The sequence below is a fragment of the Panthera uncia genome (genome assembly GCF_023721935.1).
Source record: "Panthera uncia isolate 11264 chromosome A1 unlocalized genomic scaffold, Puncia_PCG_1.0 HiC_scaffold_17, whole genome shotgun sequence".
In the NCBI taxonomy this organism is placed as follows: Eukaryota; Metazoa; Chordata; class Mammalia; order Carnivora; family Felidae; genus Panthera; species Panthera uncia.
This window is the reverse complement of record NW_026057577.1, coordinates 145,209,843-145,228,209: the sequence shown is the minus strand read 5'-3', so window position 1 is coordinate 145,228,209 and position 18,367 is coordinate 145,209,843. Positions and strand designations below refer to the sequence as shown.

The 18,367-nt window shown below is 47.8% G+C and overlaps 1 protein-coding gene across 1 annotated transcript in view; it reads right to left on the bottom strand.

The window, feature by feature from the left end:
* Positions 1 to 17,999, bottom strand: part of SEMA5A (semaphorin 5A) — a 474,488-nt gene extending 456,489 nt beyond the window's left edge. The window contains exon 1 of the mRNA XM_049648285.1: positions 17,787 to 17,999. The gene's annotated coding sequence lies outside the window, so the exon portion shown is untranslated. The remainder of the gene's footprint in view (positions 1 to 17,786) is intronic.
* Between the last annotated feature and the right edge of the window lie 368 nt (positions 18,000 to 18,367).

The following is an 18,367-nucleotide window of genomic DNA, read 5'->3' as shown; positions in this document are numbered from 1 at the left end:
GGTTTGAACAGCTTCTTTGGCTGACAACGACAGCACGGTTCTGTAAATATAGATTTCCCTTCCTTAGGATTTTCACGATAACCTTTTTCCTCTAGCTTACTTCATTGCAAGAATACGGTATGTAACGTGTATACACATGGAACGTAGTAGTCAACTGTTCATGTTCTTGGTAAGGCTGCTGATCAACGGAAGGCTATCAGTAGTCAGGTTTGGGGGGAATCAAAAGTTTTAAGCACATTTTTGACTGTGTGGGGGGCAGGGGTCACTGTCCCCAAGCCCCACCCCGTGTTTTCCGAAGGTTTATTGTATTTACTTCTGAGAAGAAAGATAAGAGGGGCCTCGAAATAAGTCTACGTGATTTGCCTCTGTTCCCAGGTATTAAATCAATTTCACAGGTGAGCCAGGCATCGATAGATTTCAGGAGGACCCAGTTCCAGAGGTCTGAAAAGCCTTTGTGATCAGGTAGCTCTCAGGACACAGTGGTTCTATGTGCAAGACTTGGCACTTCTGGAAGTCCCCAGAGAGAGGCCAAAGGGCAGCTTCTCCGAGTTCTGAGCCTGCCGTAGCTGTATCCAGCTGTATCCAGATGGTTGTGGCTATGGCAAGTCCTCCCCCCACCCCAGTTCTGAGAGCACCAGCAGCTGTCAGCCATCTCGCAGTCTGGGGACCACCTAAGGACAGCAGCCAGGCCCTGGGTGGGGAAAACTGCTTGCCTCGGTCCGCCACCCCGCTCTCACCGCTTCTGCCCCATGTTACTGAAACAAAGTCCGCACAGCCTTCTCGCTGGCAGCCAGGCTTCTCAGCAGCTTCCCCAGAGGTGAGGATGCCACTTGGCCGGCCCCGGGGGGCAGCTGGGGCCTCACTCTCCCCCTGGCTGTTCCCCTACCTGCTGAACGGCTCCTTCCCAACAGCTTCAGGACATAGGATGGTGGCCTCTATTTCACGCTAAGTGACTGAACCGAAATTACCACTAATAAACTGCAATTAAAACAAAATAAAACATGCAAGCTCTGTATGCCAGGAATATTTCAGACACTGACCTCTAGGCCTCTGCCAATAGTGTTAAGCCATCTACTGAACCGGTGCCAGAATTTTTTTTTTTTTTTTTCAAATTATAAACTAATGACATGCTTTCAAATACTGGCCTCCTCCTCCGCCTATCTCAATCCTTATAAAATTCCATGGGTATATTTGGAAGTAAGTAGGAAGTTAGCCTTCAATTATTCATGCGTCCTGTTTAAAACTCTTCACAAGAAGGGGAGGTGGGGACTGTGAACTGAAAGGTCTTTTGGGTTCCACCCTCTTTCTACTACTTCCGTACCCAGATCCTCACTGCTTTTACACTCTCTTGGGTCATGTGGAACAGAAGCCTTCAGAACAGTTATCCGGAACTTAAGCACCATGAAATGCAGAGGGTGTCATGTTCAAATAGACTCAGTAGAGCATCCATAACCTCTAAGGAGAAGGAAAGAGCTGGGAGGACAGACAGGTGCTAAAGGGCACAGAGGAACAGAAGGCAGACTCTTCACTCCCCTTGCTGCTCTTGACCTCTGCGTTCTCCAGCTTTGTCAGGTGCAACGGTTTCCAAACATGTGTATCCCAAGCACAGTTGGCAATCCGTTGCTGCACTGGGTTATACCCAGAAGGGACAGACCATGACAGCCCATGTGTTTAAAGAAAGAAAGGGGGGCGGGGGGGAGAGAGAGGGAGAGAGAGAGAGAGAGAGAGAGAGAGGAAGGAGAAGGGAGGGGAGGAGAGAAGAGAGGAGAGGAGAGGAAAAGGAAGGAAAGAAAGGGAAAGGGAGGAGAAGAAAACAAAGTCATGTGCACACAGGGCTGCAGGTGGTGACAGGAGAGTCCATATTCAGGAGCCACATTTCTTTACAGGTAGAGGATTTCACAGCTGCACATAAGGTGATATATAATTAAAGCATAAACACATCTGTGCCAGTTAAACACCCAAAGGGAAACAACACACATAACTCGCAAATTCGTCATACCTGAAACACCACCCTGGCAAAAACAAACAAACAAAAACTTCCTTGGTAGTAATCTCTTGCTCCAAAGCCACTTGCCAAAATTCGTGTCCTGACAAGTCGCTGCTGGTTCAGGTTTACATAAAGGGACAAAACGGAAGGAAACAGAATGGAAGGGCGTTCATCCTTCCGGTTCACAGACACACATGCAACGAGAGATGGCGGGTGGGCCCCGTTCGCACACCACTTGAGACACGTGGGCAGAGTGTGGCATCCAGCGTCACGTTCACCGTGGACCCATCACGCGCCGCAGACAAAGCAGCGGTCGGGACACGGAGGGCAGTTTGTGAGAGAGAAACGGCCCTCCTCCGGAAGCCCGGAGTCTGGGGATGTTGACCAACGCGCTGGAACCCCTGTAACAAGAAGCTTCTGCACATCGCAGGCGCTGCTCGGGGCGGGTGGGGGGCGCTGGGCGTCTGAGCACACAGTAGGCGAGCGGAGTAGATGAGCACACAGCAGGCGAGCGGCGTAGGTGATGGCGCAGTAGGCAAGCGGACCCGGGCGGGCAGGCTCCCCAGGGGCGCTCTCCGGCAGCCTTGTGACCAGACTGTTGCTGCAGCACCAATTCTCCGGTTCCATCCCGGGGCTCTTCCATTTCAGGAAAGGCTTATTTCCCTTTCCTGACTGCAAAGTGCATTAACCACGGGAAAAGGCAGCCCAGCGGCCAGGGTGGATGCTGCGAGTTTGTCCCTGCAAACACCGGGAAGCACACCGCACGCTGGCGGCCTTGGGAGGCACGGCGGTCAGCTTGTCCAACAGGGGTCCGGGCATCCAAGTTCCCTGACAGTCCCACGGGGGTGACCGTAAACTTCTCAAAGGTCCGGAAAGGAAGTCCGTGAACACCCGGATCCTTACTCACCTGGAAGCTCCTGATTTTCAGGCCCTCTCTACTCGAAGAGAACCTAGAGAACCTAGAGAACGAGTCTGAGGACACCACCGCCTCGCTGCAGGTGCTCTGAGAGAGCGGCTGTGCATCCTGGGCAGAGGGGACCGAATGCAGGTCCAGGCCTCCTGGGTGTGCACCTTCCAAACCTCCACTGCTCCCTTAGTCCCAGGAAGTGAGGCAACACGGCCAGGGCACAGACAAGCGCACTGTCCCCACTGTGCCCAGCCCCACTCCTCCACCTGCTATCACAGCCCTCCCGGATCAGGGTTCTGGACAATCCTCAGTGTCCGAATGAACCCGAAGCCTCGTTAAAGTTCTTGAAAATACACACCCAACAGAGCAGAAACCTCTGTCCTGTACACACTGTATTCCCAGGGCAGGGCTTGGGCTCTGGCACAAAGGAAGCTTCTGGTAATCATTTTTTAGGTAACTACACAAGCTACCTTTCATCTGTCCAGCTCCTCTGGACTACACTAAAAAGAAATGGCCCACGTTATAATGGAACCCCTGTGTAAGCCCTTAAGAACATGATATGGGGGCGCCTGGGTGGCTCAGTCCGCTACTCGTCTGACTCTTGGTTTCGACTCAGGTCATGATCTCATGGTTCGTGGGATCCAGGGATGGAGCCTGCTTGGGATTCTCCGTCTCCGTCTCTTTCTGCCTCTCTCTCTCTTCTCTCTCTCTGCTTCTGTCTCACTCAAAAATAAATACATAAACATTAAAGAAGAAGAAGAACATAATAAGTCACCATCTCTCTATGAAGGTTTAGAAAAATCCCTGCCTGGAGACAAACACTGGACAGCCTCCCCATGTTGCAAATTCTGGAAGTCTATGGAATGGTATTATCAGTTAGGAGGCCCTCCACATTCAACAGATAAGATGCTAGCATTCAACCAAATGCACTGCCCTTCCTTTGAATCAAGTCAACCTCCTGTCTGCCATGTCAGTTTGAACTAAGACGACAGAAAGGCTTGTCAGAATAAAACTGTTCAAAAGCAGCTCATCCTCTTGTAAATTGTGGATTACTTTACAAACAAACAAACAAGCAAACAAACAAAAAAAAAAAAAACCCTTGGGGAAAAACAGTTATCAACCATCACTGCCAAGGACAACTGTAGGCTACATATATATTGAATAATGAAGTGTTTCTCTAGACATAAGGAAGTGGAAATAGAATTCTTTCAAAGCAAACCGGTCATTTGACTCTGGCATGATTGGGGGCAACATGTGTAAGAGATCTTTTCAGGAGGGTAACTGCAGCTCTTCTTTTTACTACGGATGAAAGGTTACTGTGATAAGCAAGACTTTCAGCCTGAAAGGGTCCTCCTTTGACCTTCTGTTCATGTAAACAAAACAGGAGGGGGGAAGGAGGATCTCGGCTGTTCACCTCTATACCCCTACCAATAACATAAACATAGCCGTAGGGTTTTTAACTGTCCTCATCATCAAGGCACTGTCATCGTCCAACAGGCTGAACCACTGCCAATCTGATCAGCGTCCACTCCGCCTAGCCCCGAATTCCATAGCTTCTGACCCCTTTGTTCACAGCGAGAGGTGATTCGTTTGTGATCTCCACACAATGATGTATTGTTTGACCAAAGCAATCAATCCTAACGTCAGATTCAGGTCGGCAATGCAAAGATGTGGAACAGGCACGTTGTCTGAGCCCTTGACACTGTGCTGTCCAAGATCCCGTGACTAATTTTGGATCCTTGGAAATTGGCCACCACAGGATACATTTGAATTTGCTAAAAATAGCCCCAGTGCCCCTCCAAACGTTCCAAATACTGTGGCAGCAAGAGAACCGTGCTCAAAGCTGGCTTACTCCCCTGGAGTGCAGTAAAGGGACAGAATTTCATGATATGGGATTTTTTGAGATCATCCATAAGATATTTTAAATAGACTTTTCACTTTAGAACTGACAGTTAAATAACTTAAAGCGAAAGATGATGAATATACAACCGAATGTCTTTGCGCTAAGTAGAAGCAAGCCATGTTGTATGCCGTAGATCAATAGAAAACAATTGATACTATTTTCAGAATACTCCCTGGGCCTCCACTCCACTTAAATGTGGAGCGTTTAATTAAGTAAATCCAATTAATCATCTGGAAGCCAATGTGAGAAAAGGAAACAGCTAACAACCTCCCAATTGTTCAGAAAGGCAAAGCATTTCAAACATGTACATTTTACCGTTCCTTACGTACTCTAATTATGTCTTTATAACAATTCCTTTAGCTTTCTACCAATTCCTAAAAATCTAAGGCCAAACTCTTTTACAGAAATACACCTACAAAATCCTTTCCTCCCTACACATTGGAAGATACAAGAGACGGACCTGGTTGGCACTGGAGCTTGGCAGATGGACCTCCACGCGGGAACTTTGTCAACAGCTGACATAAGCTATAACATGTTCGTAACATACATATATTCATAAACTGTAACATGATCAGGCAAAATGGCTACTTGGCAGAAGTCAAAGTCGACCCCAAGAGCTAGATTTAAAAAGACACAGTAGCCCTTCCCTGACCAGCAACAAAGATAAACATGAGCGATCCCACACACTTTGAAATGAGCAGCCTTCCCAGAGGTGTTTCTTGTTTGTTTTCCTAAAGGTACCCCTGCAGGCTTAACTACACCAGGTGTTCAGTCAAAAGTGCAATTAAAGAAGAACCCCCAAAGGCCACTCGAGCCCCCCATATCAGTCCCCTAGCTGAGCCACTCACTGACTGCACTCTTTGTCCAGGCGTCTTGACTAAGATTTTACCAAGCCTCCAATCGTGGTCCTGTTCTCCCCACTTAGCACGTCCCCCAACAACCCCAAGGCAGGAAATCTGGTCCCCAAAGCCAGCTCTCGGGGGAACATACACTTTTAATTTAAACACAACTTAAAAGCCCATCAAAAAACACTTACTTAGCGGCAAATCCTAAACTGCATTCGGGCCCATGAGCCACACACCAATGGCTCTTCTGCAAATCACAAGCTCCCTGACAATGGGGAGGATCAGAGCTTTTGCGGCCTCAGACACAGGAGGAGGACAGAACAAGCCAGTGTGGCCTTTATTAAATCGAAAAGAGTAAGTGGAACCAACATTCTCTGGAGCTCAGAGGGGTCTCCATTACCCAGGATGATCCTTTCCTTTCTGTGCCCCTCCTTCATGTTGACCCCAAACTGACCCACCAATGGAGCCAGGGGTTCCAAAACGGGAGAAGTAGGCAGGGTGACACTTTGGAGCATTCTGGAAGCCGATCTGCACCTTACTGTGCTGTTCTAACCTACAATCCCTGGCTGAGAAGTCATGATGATTCTTTTCCCTCTGAAGAGAGAAGATCAAAGTAATCGGCCACTAAATTAAGAAACCTAGGATTTTCTGAGAGATTATCAAGAAACTCAGGGTCACAAATATGAAATGAAAAATGTTGATCTGGTCTTCTTCCCCAATTCATACCAAAGCCTACACTACTCCCTTCTAGCAACCAAAACAAACAAATAAAATACACTTTTAAATTGTGTCTGAATCTGCAGTGTGTGATTTTTGCTTATAACTTGCATTATAATAAGAAAAAAGTCTCAGGGTGCTGGGGTGGCTCAGTCAGTTAAGCATCCCACTCTTGATTTCAGCTCAGGTCATGATCTCTCGGTTTGTTGAGTTCAAGCCCCATGTGGGGCTCTGCACTGACAGTGGCAGAGCCTGTTTGGGATTTTCTCTCTCTCCCTCCCTCTCCCTCTCTTCCCCTCCCCTGCCCTCTCTGTCTCTTCCTCTTTGTTTGCCCCTCCCCCACTCATGTTGTCTCTCTCTCTCTCTCTCTCTCTCTCAAAATAAACTTTAAAAAAGAAAAAAGAAAAAAGTCCCTTTAAATTTTATGTAGACCTAGGAAAATGCCCTTCTTCTCAAACAAAAACTTACAGTATGCTACTCTCAGTAACCCCTTCCCCATGCCTGTCAAGTTCATCTTCTCTCTGGTCATGGTCCAAGTTCAAAGCATTCACTTTCTTGAGCCTACCTCAATAAACAATGTGTCAATAGATACTCTTTTAAAAACGGTCTTCAAGGTATTTTAATTGACAGGGTATCTGATCACTATGAAGACTGATGTTCCCCTCTATTGTTCTGCGGTTTATAACTTTAGCAACGAAAGTCCCAACCTTTACACTTACTCCACGAAGTTCTGCAGAAGAGAACCTACTGCACAGATGCCCGGGTCCGGGATACAAGACGTGTGGGACCTCCGGGAGGCCCCTCAGCTGACGTCATCCCCAGGACACATGCCATCAGATCCCCACTGTGAATCCTTCCCAGGCTTTCCTCTGCACCAAGAGAAACCTCAACGAGATGGAAACCCAGCAGGTGGGCCTGGAGAAATTGTTCAAAGTTAAATAACATTTGCAGGCGTAAGCTTTCGAGTGAATGAATCTTTGCAATTCTTACTTGCCAGCTTGCAGTTTCCTGAATGATTTCTTTTCACGAGCTAGTGATAGGACCTAGGAGTTTCCATCACTGCTGGCAGACGGAGAGTAAATTTGGCTCCAGGCCTGACTCTGGAGTCGGCTCGGAAAGCGGAGACAGCCACGGTGCACTGGCTGGCCTTGCAGAGCTCTGCAAAGGGCTCCCCTCCCCACCCTCCCGCAGCCCCACACCCCTGAACACTGCACAGTTCACATCCAAGGGCGGTATTTCTACATATAGAAAGTTGCGGGAAAACACTGGTTTAAGACGCGCATTGTAAAAGAAAGCGACGGGATGGATAGGAAGAGTGGGAAATGTTTCCAACCCGAGCAAATGGGTTTAGGTATCCCCACCTGCTGAGCACCACCTTTAAGGTATGACTGGGAGCCAAGGAAGTCAGAGAGAGATCCAAAGAGGCTTCAGGTCCCTTCCACCATGACGTGACTCGGGAATGGAGGCGTTCCTACTGCCCTGGAGCAAATGCTTCGAGCTGCATGTTTTTCCCAGCTTGGGAACACCATCCAACGTGCAGCAAATGTCGGGGTGTCACTTAACAGCCATCACATTCCTGTCACACTCTTAACCGACCTAGATGAGGTCCGACCTGTATGAGCCAACGCGAAGCACCACACGAACGAGACTCTGGGTGAGAGAACATGTCTCGCACAGTCATGGGGCATCAACAGGAACTCTGAAGCCCCTCGGCAAAGAGTCAGGTGCTGGAGACGCCAAACAGTATCAGACAGGACAAAACCTGGCAAACCCCTTTCACGTGGCGGGATGGACACTGCAACAGAGAAGGGAAGGCAAAGAGAGTGAGCCGGCTCTTATTAGAAACGATACAGTCAATTAGAAGACGTCACGAACTCAGCTTGGCTTAACGCTTTTCTGGTAAAGGAGGAACACAATAATTACAAGGCTGCTAGATTAGTAAGAGAAAACTGAAAAAGCCATCAAAGGATATCTGAGGAACAGCCCTGTTGGAACAGAAAAGAAACCAGAGTCCAGCATTCTCCTTCTCACACTGGGCATCTGCGCCCCTTACCCTGGACAGAGTTCAACATCTGGGCACTGGACCCTTGCTCTGAAAACATCATCTTCCTTTTCTATTTACAGCCTGGCAATACTAAACTTAAATCATGAAATTGCCTATCTTTACCTCCTAGCTCAAACTTTATAGGAGTTTTCCTTTGCTGACAGGTTGGCAAACTTCCTCTGATTTTAAACTTCAGAAAAAGGACAGGAAGTAAGGTAAGGAGGTATCTGCACATTAGCCTTACACAGCCCAGGGCTGGGAAGTGAACATTCCAGGCTGTTTCCTGGTTCCAAACTGCCAGAGTAAAGTTAGGATCCTATACGTCTTAGTGTTTAAAATCAATATTTGATGTTAACATCTGGATGCTTTCCAGAAAAGAAAATGGTTAGGAAAAAGTAAAAAATCATCAAAAGTAATACTCTAATGCATTTTCTCCACTGAGGACAATGTCTTCACGTAGTTCCCGACGTAACACTTCCTCTTATTATGATCAATTCTAGCTATCAGAGCCGATACAAATCAACAGTTCTCTAAAGGAGGTCTTAAAGCAAGAGAACATCACATTGCTTCTTATTCCTGAGGTTTCAAAACTAAGTATCAGTCCTAGCAACGTGGAAATTTCTCTAATCATGTAACCAATCTGTTTAACAGAATGCCTAACTAGTTATCCTTGAAATCTGGGGAATATTAGCTCATTGAAAATGAAAGAAAACCACCACTAAAAAATACCCACGTAACCAGTGTGTTATTGACCAATTTAAACCATCAAAAGTGACATCAAAAATAAAAATGTCACCCACCCCTTTGCCCTCTAATAAGCAAAAGGAAATACTAATGTAATCTCAAAAATAATTCCTTACCACTCACCAAAGATGAGTAATAATTTAGGATTGGTAATAGAAAAACATAGTCATTTTATAATTATTACTCTTAATTTGCATCTAGGCTGCAAGTTTGGGAGCGGGCAAATGTGGGATAAGCCAATCAGAAATAACATTGGTAAGAAGTCAATAAAGCTATCGCACTAGGATTTGAAATTTGGTCAATCTCAGTTGTTGCCTGCAACTTCAAAGACTGAAGAAATTAAGCGTCGTTAGAAAATGCTTGTCGGAAACATCACAGGGCTGGATAAAAATACTTTATTGCTAATGGAGAGACGCACATGAGCTCTGAGGCCTGCAAGCTGCAGCCAGCTCTCGAAAAGCCATCCTGGGTGTATCTGGAGCTCGGACAGTCTGTGCCAAAGTAAACACTCCCATGGAAAGTCACCATGTGGAAACCAACTGGTGTGGAGAGAGTAAGGTGCCCGAGAGAGAGCCGAGGAAGCCCGTGGCAGGAGGCAGAGAGGATTTTAATGCCCTAAACAGATGGAAGTTGCAATAAACAAGAGGGAACAGCTAAAGACACACCCCCACCCAGAGACAACAGTCCAAGAGCAAGGAAATTACAGGCAATTCATATGTAGCTCTCCCCATAACCTAATTTCAGCTTGCGCTTTAACCGCAAAACTTGTCAAAGCAGAATAGAAAGAGCTAGAAGGGATGCTACGGCGACTCTTCTCTAAAAGGAGAAAAAAACAAAACAAAACACTCTGCTTTAAGTACTCAGGCTCTGGGCATTTAAAAAATCTGCACCCTGCCACTGGATCTGGCTGTTAGAAGTTGCCTGCCTCACCAGCCGCAGGAAAAGCCGTGCTAAGCACAGGTACCAGGACCGAGAAGCAGGCATCGTTGAGGCTTTGCCCACCACAGGAAAGCAGCACTGTTTGTGAGCAGAGCAGTTCTCCAGAGTTCCAGACCCTGCAGCTCTGACCAGGAGATGCTGTGTTTCCAAAGACTGCCTCCCCTCCACCCCCAGCTATGCCACATAATAAAACGGACAGAACAACAATCCAGTCTAAAGCATGACTGGGAACAGTGGGCACCAAACACACCCACGAGCTAGACTGGCTGGTGAGTTGAATTGAGTGATTTAATTCGGTTCTGTGGTCTCATCCCAAAACAACCTGGGTTTGCTCATTTGCGTAAAAGAGGTCACAATGCGGACACACTTCCCAGGAAGAGCGTCAGCGTCAAAGAAATGCCCATCACCTCAGCATCCTCCAGCCTCGGCACCAGCCTTTGTGAAACTCAGGGAAACACAGAATAGGACTGCCACTAAACGGCAGGATTTGTTTGGGCCGATGGCAGTTTAATTTTTTTTGTAATGTTTATTTTATTTTTGAGACAGAGACAGAGCATGAGCGGGGGAGGGGCAGAGAGAGAGAGAGGGAGACACAGAATCCCAAGCAGGCTCCAGGCTCTGAGCTGTCAGCACAGAGCCCAAGGTGGGGCTCGAACTCACAGACCACAAGATCACGACCTGAGCCGAAGTAGGATGCTCAGCCGACTGAGCCACCCAAGGCGCCCTGGGCCAATCGCAGTTTAAGGCACTCAAATAGTAGAGATTATGTCACAGTTCCTTTTTTTCTTTTTAAACAACTTTTATTGAGATATAAGTTACATACTACAAAATTTACTCCTTGTAAGTGTACAATTCAATGGGTTTTAGTAAATGTACAGGGTAGGGTTGTAGGACTCTCCACAATCCAGTTTTAGAACATTTCCATCATCCCCAAAAGACCGGCCTGCCCATGGTCAGGCCCTCCCAAATCCCCATTCCCGGCCCCAGGCAACCACTAATCTGCATTCGGTCTTTATAGGCTTGCATTTTCTAGACATTTCATACAAACTGAATCATAGGATATGTGGTCTTCTGTGACTGGCCTCTTTCACTAAGCATAATGTTTTGAAGTTCACACACAGTACAGCATATATCAAGAATCCATCCATGTTATTGCCGAATAGTAGTCCATTGGATGGCTATGCCACATTTTGTTTACCCACTCATTTGTTTTGGCTTATTAAATCTATAAATCCAACTAAGTGACCAGGCTTATTGGCCTATTCTCAGAAATAAGAAAGCTTGCCATATTTCTAAACTTAGTCTAGAATTCCTGAACTCTCTATAACGTATGAAGATACGTAACGAGGATTTCATGTTTCCTGGAATTTTTTTTTTTTGGGGGGGTGCTATTTTTTTTTAATGTTTATTTATTTTTGAGAGAGACAGACAGAACACAAGCAGGGGTGGGGCAGAGACAGACAGAAAGACAGAATCTGAAGGAGGCTCCAGGCTCTGAGCTGTTAGCACAGAGCCCAATGCAGGACTCGAACTCATGAACCGTGAAATCATGACCTCAGCCAAAGTCCAAAATACTTAACAGAATGAGCCACCGAGGCGCCCCGGGAGTGCTATTTTAAATAAGTAAACAACATCTTTGAATTTCCATTTCTTATGTTTTAATACAGATGTCTTCAAACACATAAAGTGTCTTCATGCTAATTGCCAAGTCAAACTTCTCAGTCCCAGGTGCCCATCTCTCCTCCAGCTGAGACCATTCAGTGCCCCCTCAGGTCCCGGGTCCAAGGACCCCATCCTGCACTTCAGCAGCCGCAGTCTGACCAGCCCTGGACCCACACTCAGCAGGCAGGAGCCCAGCTTTCTTGGTTCTACCACTGCAGGCAAATTCAAGGACTTGTTCCCTTGACCTGTCCTCTGAGTCATAACTTAGTTCTAGTGTGTTTCGTGTTACCATTCCTGAGGCTCCACCTTGGTTACCGAACACCCTCACCACGCTTGCAGAGATGCCCAAGCACACTTCCGGTCTCCTCCTCCCCTTCATCTTCTGGAGCACCTGTTTCTGTAAGGCTCCGAGGACACGACGCAGAGGTGGGATTCTGACCCAGACCCAGCACGGAGGCTTGGCCATCTCCAAGTCCCTCCACGTACTCCACTGGCCGACTCTGCACAGGGACCTCAACAGAGCCTCTATCACCGTCCGAGTCAGACAGGGACAATTTCACCACCGTCAACTGCTGCTGTCCACACCACCCCCTCCAGCTGCCCGCTCTGGCCGGGAATCCGGGGGCAGCACCGCAGACCCGTCTCCAGCACCAGCAGGCAGGCCTGTCCCCTTGGGACTCCTCCAGTGCCAGCGAGTGCTCCCTCTAAGGCTGACGCCTCTCCCAACTGCCCTGCCCGATTAGGCAAGCAGCTCTATTAAACCGTGGGCTTCTAGTAATTATGCTCCCCAGCTGCCCTAGAACTTTCTTAAAGTCAGGTCCACAGTTACAACACACAGGAATTTACACAGCAGACAGCTCAGAAGCAAATCCGTTATTTAGCTCATGCTGTATGTCAACGGACATTAACAATGGCTTAACTACCACATCTGCTGGCCCAAGGGAGTTTAATATCCAGAGCAATTATCTTTGCTTTGTACCACCAGTTACAAACACTGTTGTCAGCTTTATAATCGGTCGAGTTTTACAGCCGGTCTAAATCTCGGTCCCGTAAAAGGAATCCCAGAACCCAGTTGCGATTCTAAAATCCATGTGGTTGCAGGACGTCCAACCCCCCCTGGTCCCTGGCATCTGATGCGTTCTTTCAGCAAAATGCTAGTGCGGTCCTGGCAGCCGGCACAGCTGCATCCTTGGTGGCTTCGGAAGCCCTCTCCCAGATGTGCCCCGTCTCCAGTTTTGTTACAGAAAGGGAAGTTCTTTGTGAGGAACTTTATCTAGAGTCAGTCTGGGAGGAATGCATTGCTTCCAGGAAGTTTAAGCCAAGCAGTAGCCATTTGATGCTTCTGCAGACAACTCAACAGAAACCGTGTAGCAGAATTTCTCTTCCTGCTTTTTTTGACTCTGCTTTTCTTTGCATAGGCACATCATAAATCGTTGTCAAATGTTGGGTGAATTTGAACTGATTGAAAGAGGCTCTATTTCCCGTGAACAATTTGTCCTTGCTCAGTCCTGATTGTCACTTGCCTAGAACTTATTTAATTTCACATCTCAGCAAATACAGTATCATTGCTCCAGGAGAGCTGGCTTCTGATACCGTCATTCTCCTGGTTATTTATCATACATATCTGTAATTGAATTACCCATTGCAGTAATGTGATCTACTCACAAATGTACATAAAAATGCAACATAACATACAACTGTCCCAACAGATACTTTCTCATCATCCCACAGAAGCACAGGATGGCCAATCCTAGAGATACAGTGACTAGTAAAGAATGAAAGACGGGAAGATAAAAGATTAGTGCGTTCACGGCCTTCCAGAAATAAAACATATTCACCCCCAGAAAAATGTATCCTCTTTCAGAATACGGTGGTTTTCAATATTCATCAGGAAACCAATTCTAGCACACGTGGGGGAGAAAAGAGAGCAAAGAGGGGAATGACTTTACTTTTTCCAAATGTAACAGTACTCTGCCAATATATCTTAAAACTCAGGAGAGAGACATAAAGTATGTCCATCTTTGCTCTTACCAGGCAACCATTTATCTTGAACAAAAAAGAAAGAAAGAAAGAAAGAAAGAAAGAAAGAAAGAAAGAAAGAAAACAACAACAACAGAGGGAAAAGAAAAAGAAAGCAGCAATTCCTTTCAAAAAAAAAAAATTGTTTTCTTGAGCCCACCGTTGGGTTAATCCTATTGTAAATGTCATGCCCCAGGTGAAATACAACTGGTCTTTGAAGCCGCCTGGATTCAAAACACTGAAATCCAGAGACAGGTTTCCTTAGCTCCACAACCTGTAGATGGCAAAGATCAATCGTGTGGATACCAGTACATTACAATAAACAACTTATGCTCCATCTTCTCTTGGATCAAATTTCCGCTTGCTTTACTCCGTTTGCCTTAAATTCCAAATCAAAACAAATTTTGGGTAGGCTCGTTGAAAGTGAAAAGTTGACTTGTGTATATGCTAGCTCACTTTAATTTTTTTTTTCTCCGTCTTGCTGTTAGGATTCGATTTCATATATCCAGATAACCAATACCTAGCAAATTCATCAAAGAAATAATATCGATATATTTATCAAGCATACCAAAAGCCGCTTCTTCAAACTGTTTCCCTACGAGCTATTCCTCAGCTGTCGAATTTACCATGATGATGCTACCACTTGGTGCAGGGATTAGAGACAGCAGATTGCCCCCTATCTACAGCAGATCATTTCTACAAGGCAGCAAGCAGGGTGATAAAAACTGGTAATTTTCGACAAAGCTTCTGCGTCTCAGTTTTAAAAGGTTGCTGGGAAACATATGTGAAAATGTCTGTGTTGTCAACAACAATACACAAAGTAGGACAAACAACTCAAAGCACTTACATATACTCATCTCAGGACTCAAGAAAATAGTTCACTTTCTCTGCATCAATTTGCAAATAGATGCAGGTGGGCAGAAATGCACAAGGTTCCACACCACACACTTTGCACTTGGGCAGAACTCAATTTGTTAGATGCTGTAATTTACATTTTAAAAATTATTTAACACTAAACATAAAAATTTGTCACCTTGGTGTTATAATTATACCCTAAGCAATTTGTCTAAGTAACTATAGCAACAATTTCAGAAGCATTTTTAATACAACTTTGGTATAATTTTAGAATCAAGAATTATAGAGGATTTACCGCAGGATGCAGGACTCCTTTTCTCAAACACTGGTACATAAATTCTACTACAGAAGTGCCTTCCTAGACTCAGACATATTCTAAACTAATTTGTTCTATCTTGCACACTGTATGATTGGCAATGCAAACCTTCTGAGATTATGTTCTTATCTCAGTTATTTCTGGAGTTCATAATTACTTGCTTAGGTGATGGACTGCCTTTTATACCTTTGGCTGGCCATTTAGCTAAGTTCTTTTTCACCCACTCCCACTTTCCTGTATGTTTCTCACAACCAAAGCCTGAATCTCAATGATCTTGTAACCCAAAAGAAAGACCAACGTTGGAGTCATTCAAAATACTTATCAAGCTAATAAAAATTATGCAATGATTCAGTTAAGCAGCTCTCTCCAACACCAAGAGCATTCAACATAGTCCCAAGGAGCTAGCATACAACAAAGAAAAGTTTTTCAGTTTTAACATCTGTCCCTGAATTAAGAGTTTCCAGTGACTTTCAAGCAAGAGGTCTTACTGCAAAACCACGGATGGGTCTTCAGAAGGTTTGTGAACCCTCTAAAACTTAAGTGAAAGCTTACTCTGATGCGCATATATTCATTATGGCCCCAGAGCTGACAACATTAACAGCCATTGCACTGTATGTTTCTATGTTCCGTTCTATCCAGACATGTTGAAGAAACAATTTTAAAAGGAAACGGCAGTGAAGAATGCAGGTTTATTTTTACCAAATTCTGAACATCTCAGAAACTGCTTTTGGACAGAGACAAGCTTTACCACCCAAGAGACCAAAGTCTTTGCTCCCAGCAGGGATCTCGCAGCTGTTTGCCATTAAAACAACCAAATAAGTTAGTGTAATTCCTAAAAGGCACAAAATGATTAGTACCATCCATCTTCTCCCTATTAAGGAAAGTATGCATAGACTAAAAGCATGTAAAAGCAGGTACCAGTTCATCACCCCTGGGTTCCATGAGCGCACAAATGATTAGTGTGAACTTTCAACACCGTGGATGAGCTTCTATTTTGTGGTAAGGTTTTTACAAGAAAGAAACTCAAGGAAAAAGAAATCTGTGTTCCAAGTGGCCCAAACAATTACATTTCAGACTGCTTTTTCTTTAAAAACAAAATGAAAAATGGTTGGGATAAAAAAAAAAAATTCCCTGTTTCCTCTGATACAAACACAGGCATAGACCAGAAAAGTTATTTGGGTGATACACGATTCCAGGTATTATCTCCCTGAACTGAAACTGGGAACTGGTCACTCAAAGGGGTGCATGATAAACATTAACCCCTCTTCAACTATAAAATTGGCACAATTAGCAATTAACTTAATCCTAATTACATGTGACAAGTCTTGCCTAGTAAAGACTGTTCTTTTCTTTCTGTGTCTACTTAGGAAAGACTAACTGTGGAACGAATAAACATATCTGCTGTTTCCAAACTTGGCCTTTATGACAGAGCTCTTCTCGATAAGCTTCGATAAGCTAACTGTGACATACGATTGCTTTTCTTGAAAGCAAGATGCCACAACCATGCATAACTCCTGACATTTTAACTAACATCCTCCAGAGGAACAGAACCTTGTCAGTACTAAACATACTGACAACACATTATTATTATTATTATTATTATTATTTATTTATTTTTCTTTGAGTAAATAATCCCAAGAATGAAGACAGACGCATAGACAGAAGAGTTTGCAGGGATATGTTTGTCTCTGGAAGGAACCTTTCTCTAGACTTGTGTTTGGCAACCACCTTTCCTGTCGCTTCTCTTGCAAGGCTGACAGCTCCCTCTGGTTGAAGGATCAGCTCCCCCCCACCCTCCACTCCCAAGATCTGCCTAGTCCCCTTGTTTGTTGACTAGGACCCCCACCCACTCACCCAGAGTACCTGCTCTCAGCATCCTGTCTCCCTCTTCCAGTGCTCGCTCTCAGCGCCCCCTGCCGGCAATCCCCGGGACGCCGCAGGCGCAGGAAAGTTAAATCCCAACTCTGAGCCGCCGCATCCAGGTACAAAGCAAGGAAAAAGGGCGAGGAGGTAGACGCGCTTCCCGCCAAAGCCCCGGGAATCCGGATCTGACCGCGCTAGGCCGGGCACTGGGCGCCGCGGGGAGGGAGCCCAGTCCACTCCTTGGCGACGGTTCCCCTGCACATCTCTGGAGGACCAGTTCCCTCCGGGGCCCAGATGTACCTCCGGCTCCGAAATCCTGAGCCAGGGGATGCGAAACCGTGGAGCCGCGAAGAAATGCCCGTGGAAAGGGACTCGCCTGGCGCTGCAAACCATCCGGCACTCCCGGGCCCCGGCAGCCCCAGCCTCATTCTCCCTCATTAAGCAAAGCGCTTGGCGGAGTTGAGCCCAAGTCCCACGGCCTCCCGGTCTCTCACACGCGCCGCAAAGCCCCCGTAACTCGACCAGGAAAAATCTGCCCCAGCCGGCGGGGCTGCGAAGCCCAAGCCCCCGGGACCCCAGCGCATCGCCCCCGACTACGCGAGCCCGGACGCGCGCCGGGTGCGCGCTCAGCCCCCCACTGCGCACCTTCCCTAGGTGGTGGGTAGGGGTCCCGCCTCGCCAACGCCAGATCGCCCGCCGCGTCGCTTCCGCTCCTTACCTCAACGCGCTCCGACCTCGGCAAAGACAGGGACACAAACTTCCAGCCCGTGCACTAGCCCAAGTGTGGGTGCCCCGCACGGATGGTCGTCCTAATCCCGTGCGCGCGGCCACCGGCTCTCCCCCGCCCAGCGCCTGCCAGACCGACCCCACCTGAGATCCACACGACCCACCCGCCGACCACTGCCGCCCCCGGGTCGCGGCCAGCAACGCTGCACGGTCGGGGCTGCGGCCACGGCCACGCGGGGACGGGGCGGGGGTCGCTCACCAGGTGCGAGGCGCGTTCCTCCTGCCAGTCATCCGGCGCCTGGGGCCCCGAGCAGCTCTGAGGGTCCTCTTCGGTGCCCGGCGAGGGAAGTCGAGGCAGCGGCCGCCTCAGCCCCGTTACCACTTGCCCAAACCCACCCGCCGCTCGCTGCGCTCCGGGCTGGGGGCGTCGGTTTGAGCGCCGGGCGCACGGTTCCGGGGCGCGCAGCCGGGCCGGGGGTGAGCAGGTTCGTGCTCAGCGGGGGCGACGGACCGGGAAAGGCAAAGTTGGGTGCCGGAGCCAGCTCTGCCAGGCAGCCACGGGTCGGAGAGGGGAGCCCCGCGGGAAGGGCCACACGGGCCGGGCCGCGCCTGCGGAGGGTGGGAGCCGCCGCCAGGCGAGGGCCGCGGCCGGCAGGGGGCTGCGGAGCCCACCCGCGGCGGGAGGACGCTGCGCGGGAGCGGGCTCAGCGAGAGCAGCCGCCGCCGGCGCCGCCTTCCCGGCGAGTAGAGAGGCGCGGGGCGCGCGGGCGGGGAGCTCGGGGCGGGAGCTCGGGGCCGCCTCGCCCCCCCCCCCCCCCCCCCCCCCCCCCCCCCCCCCCC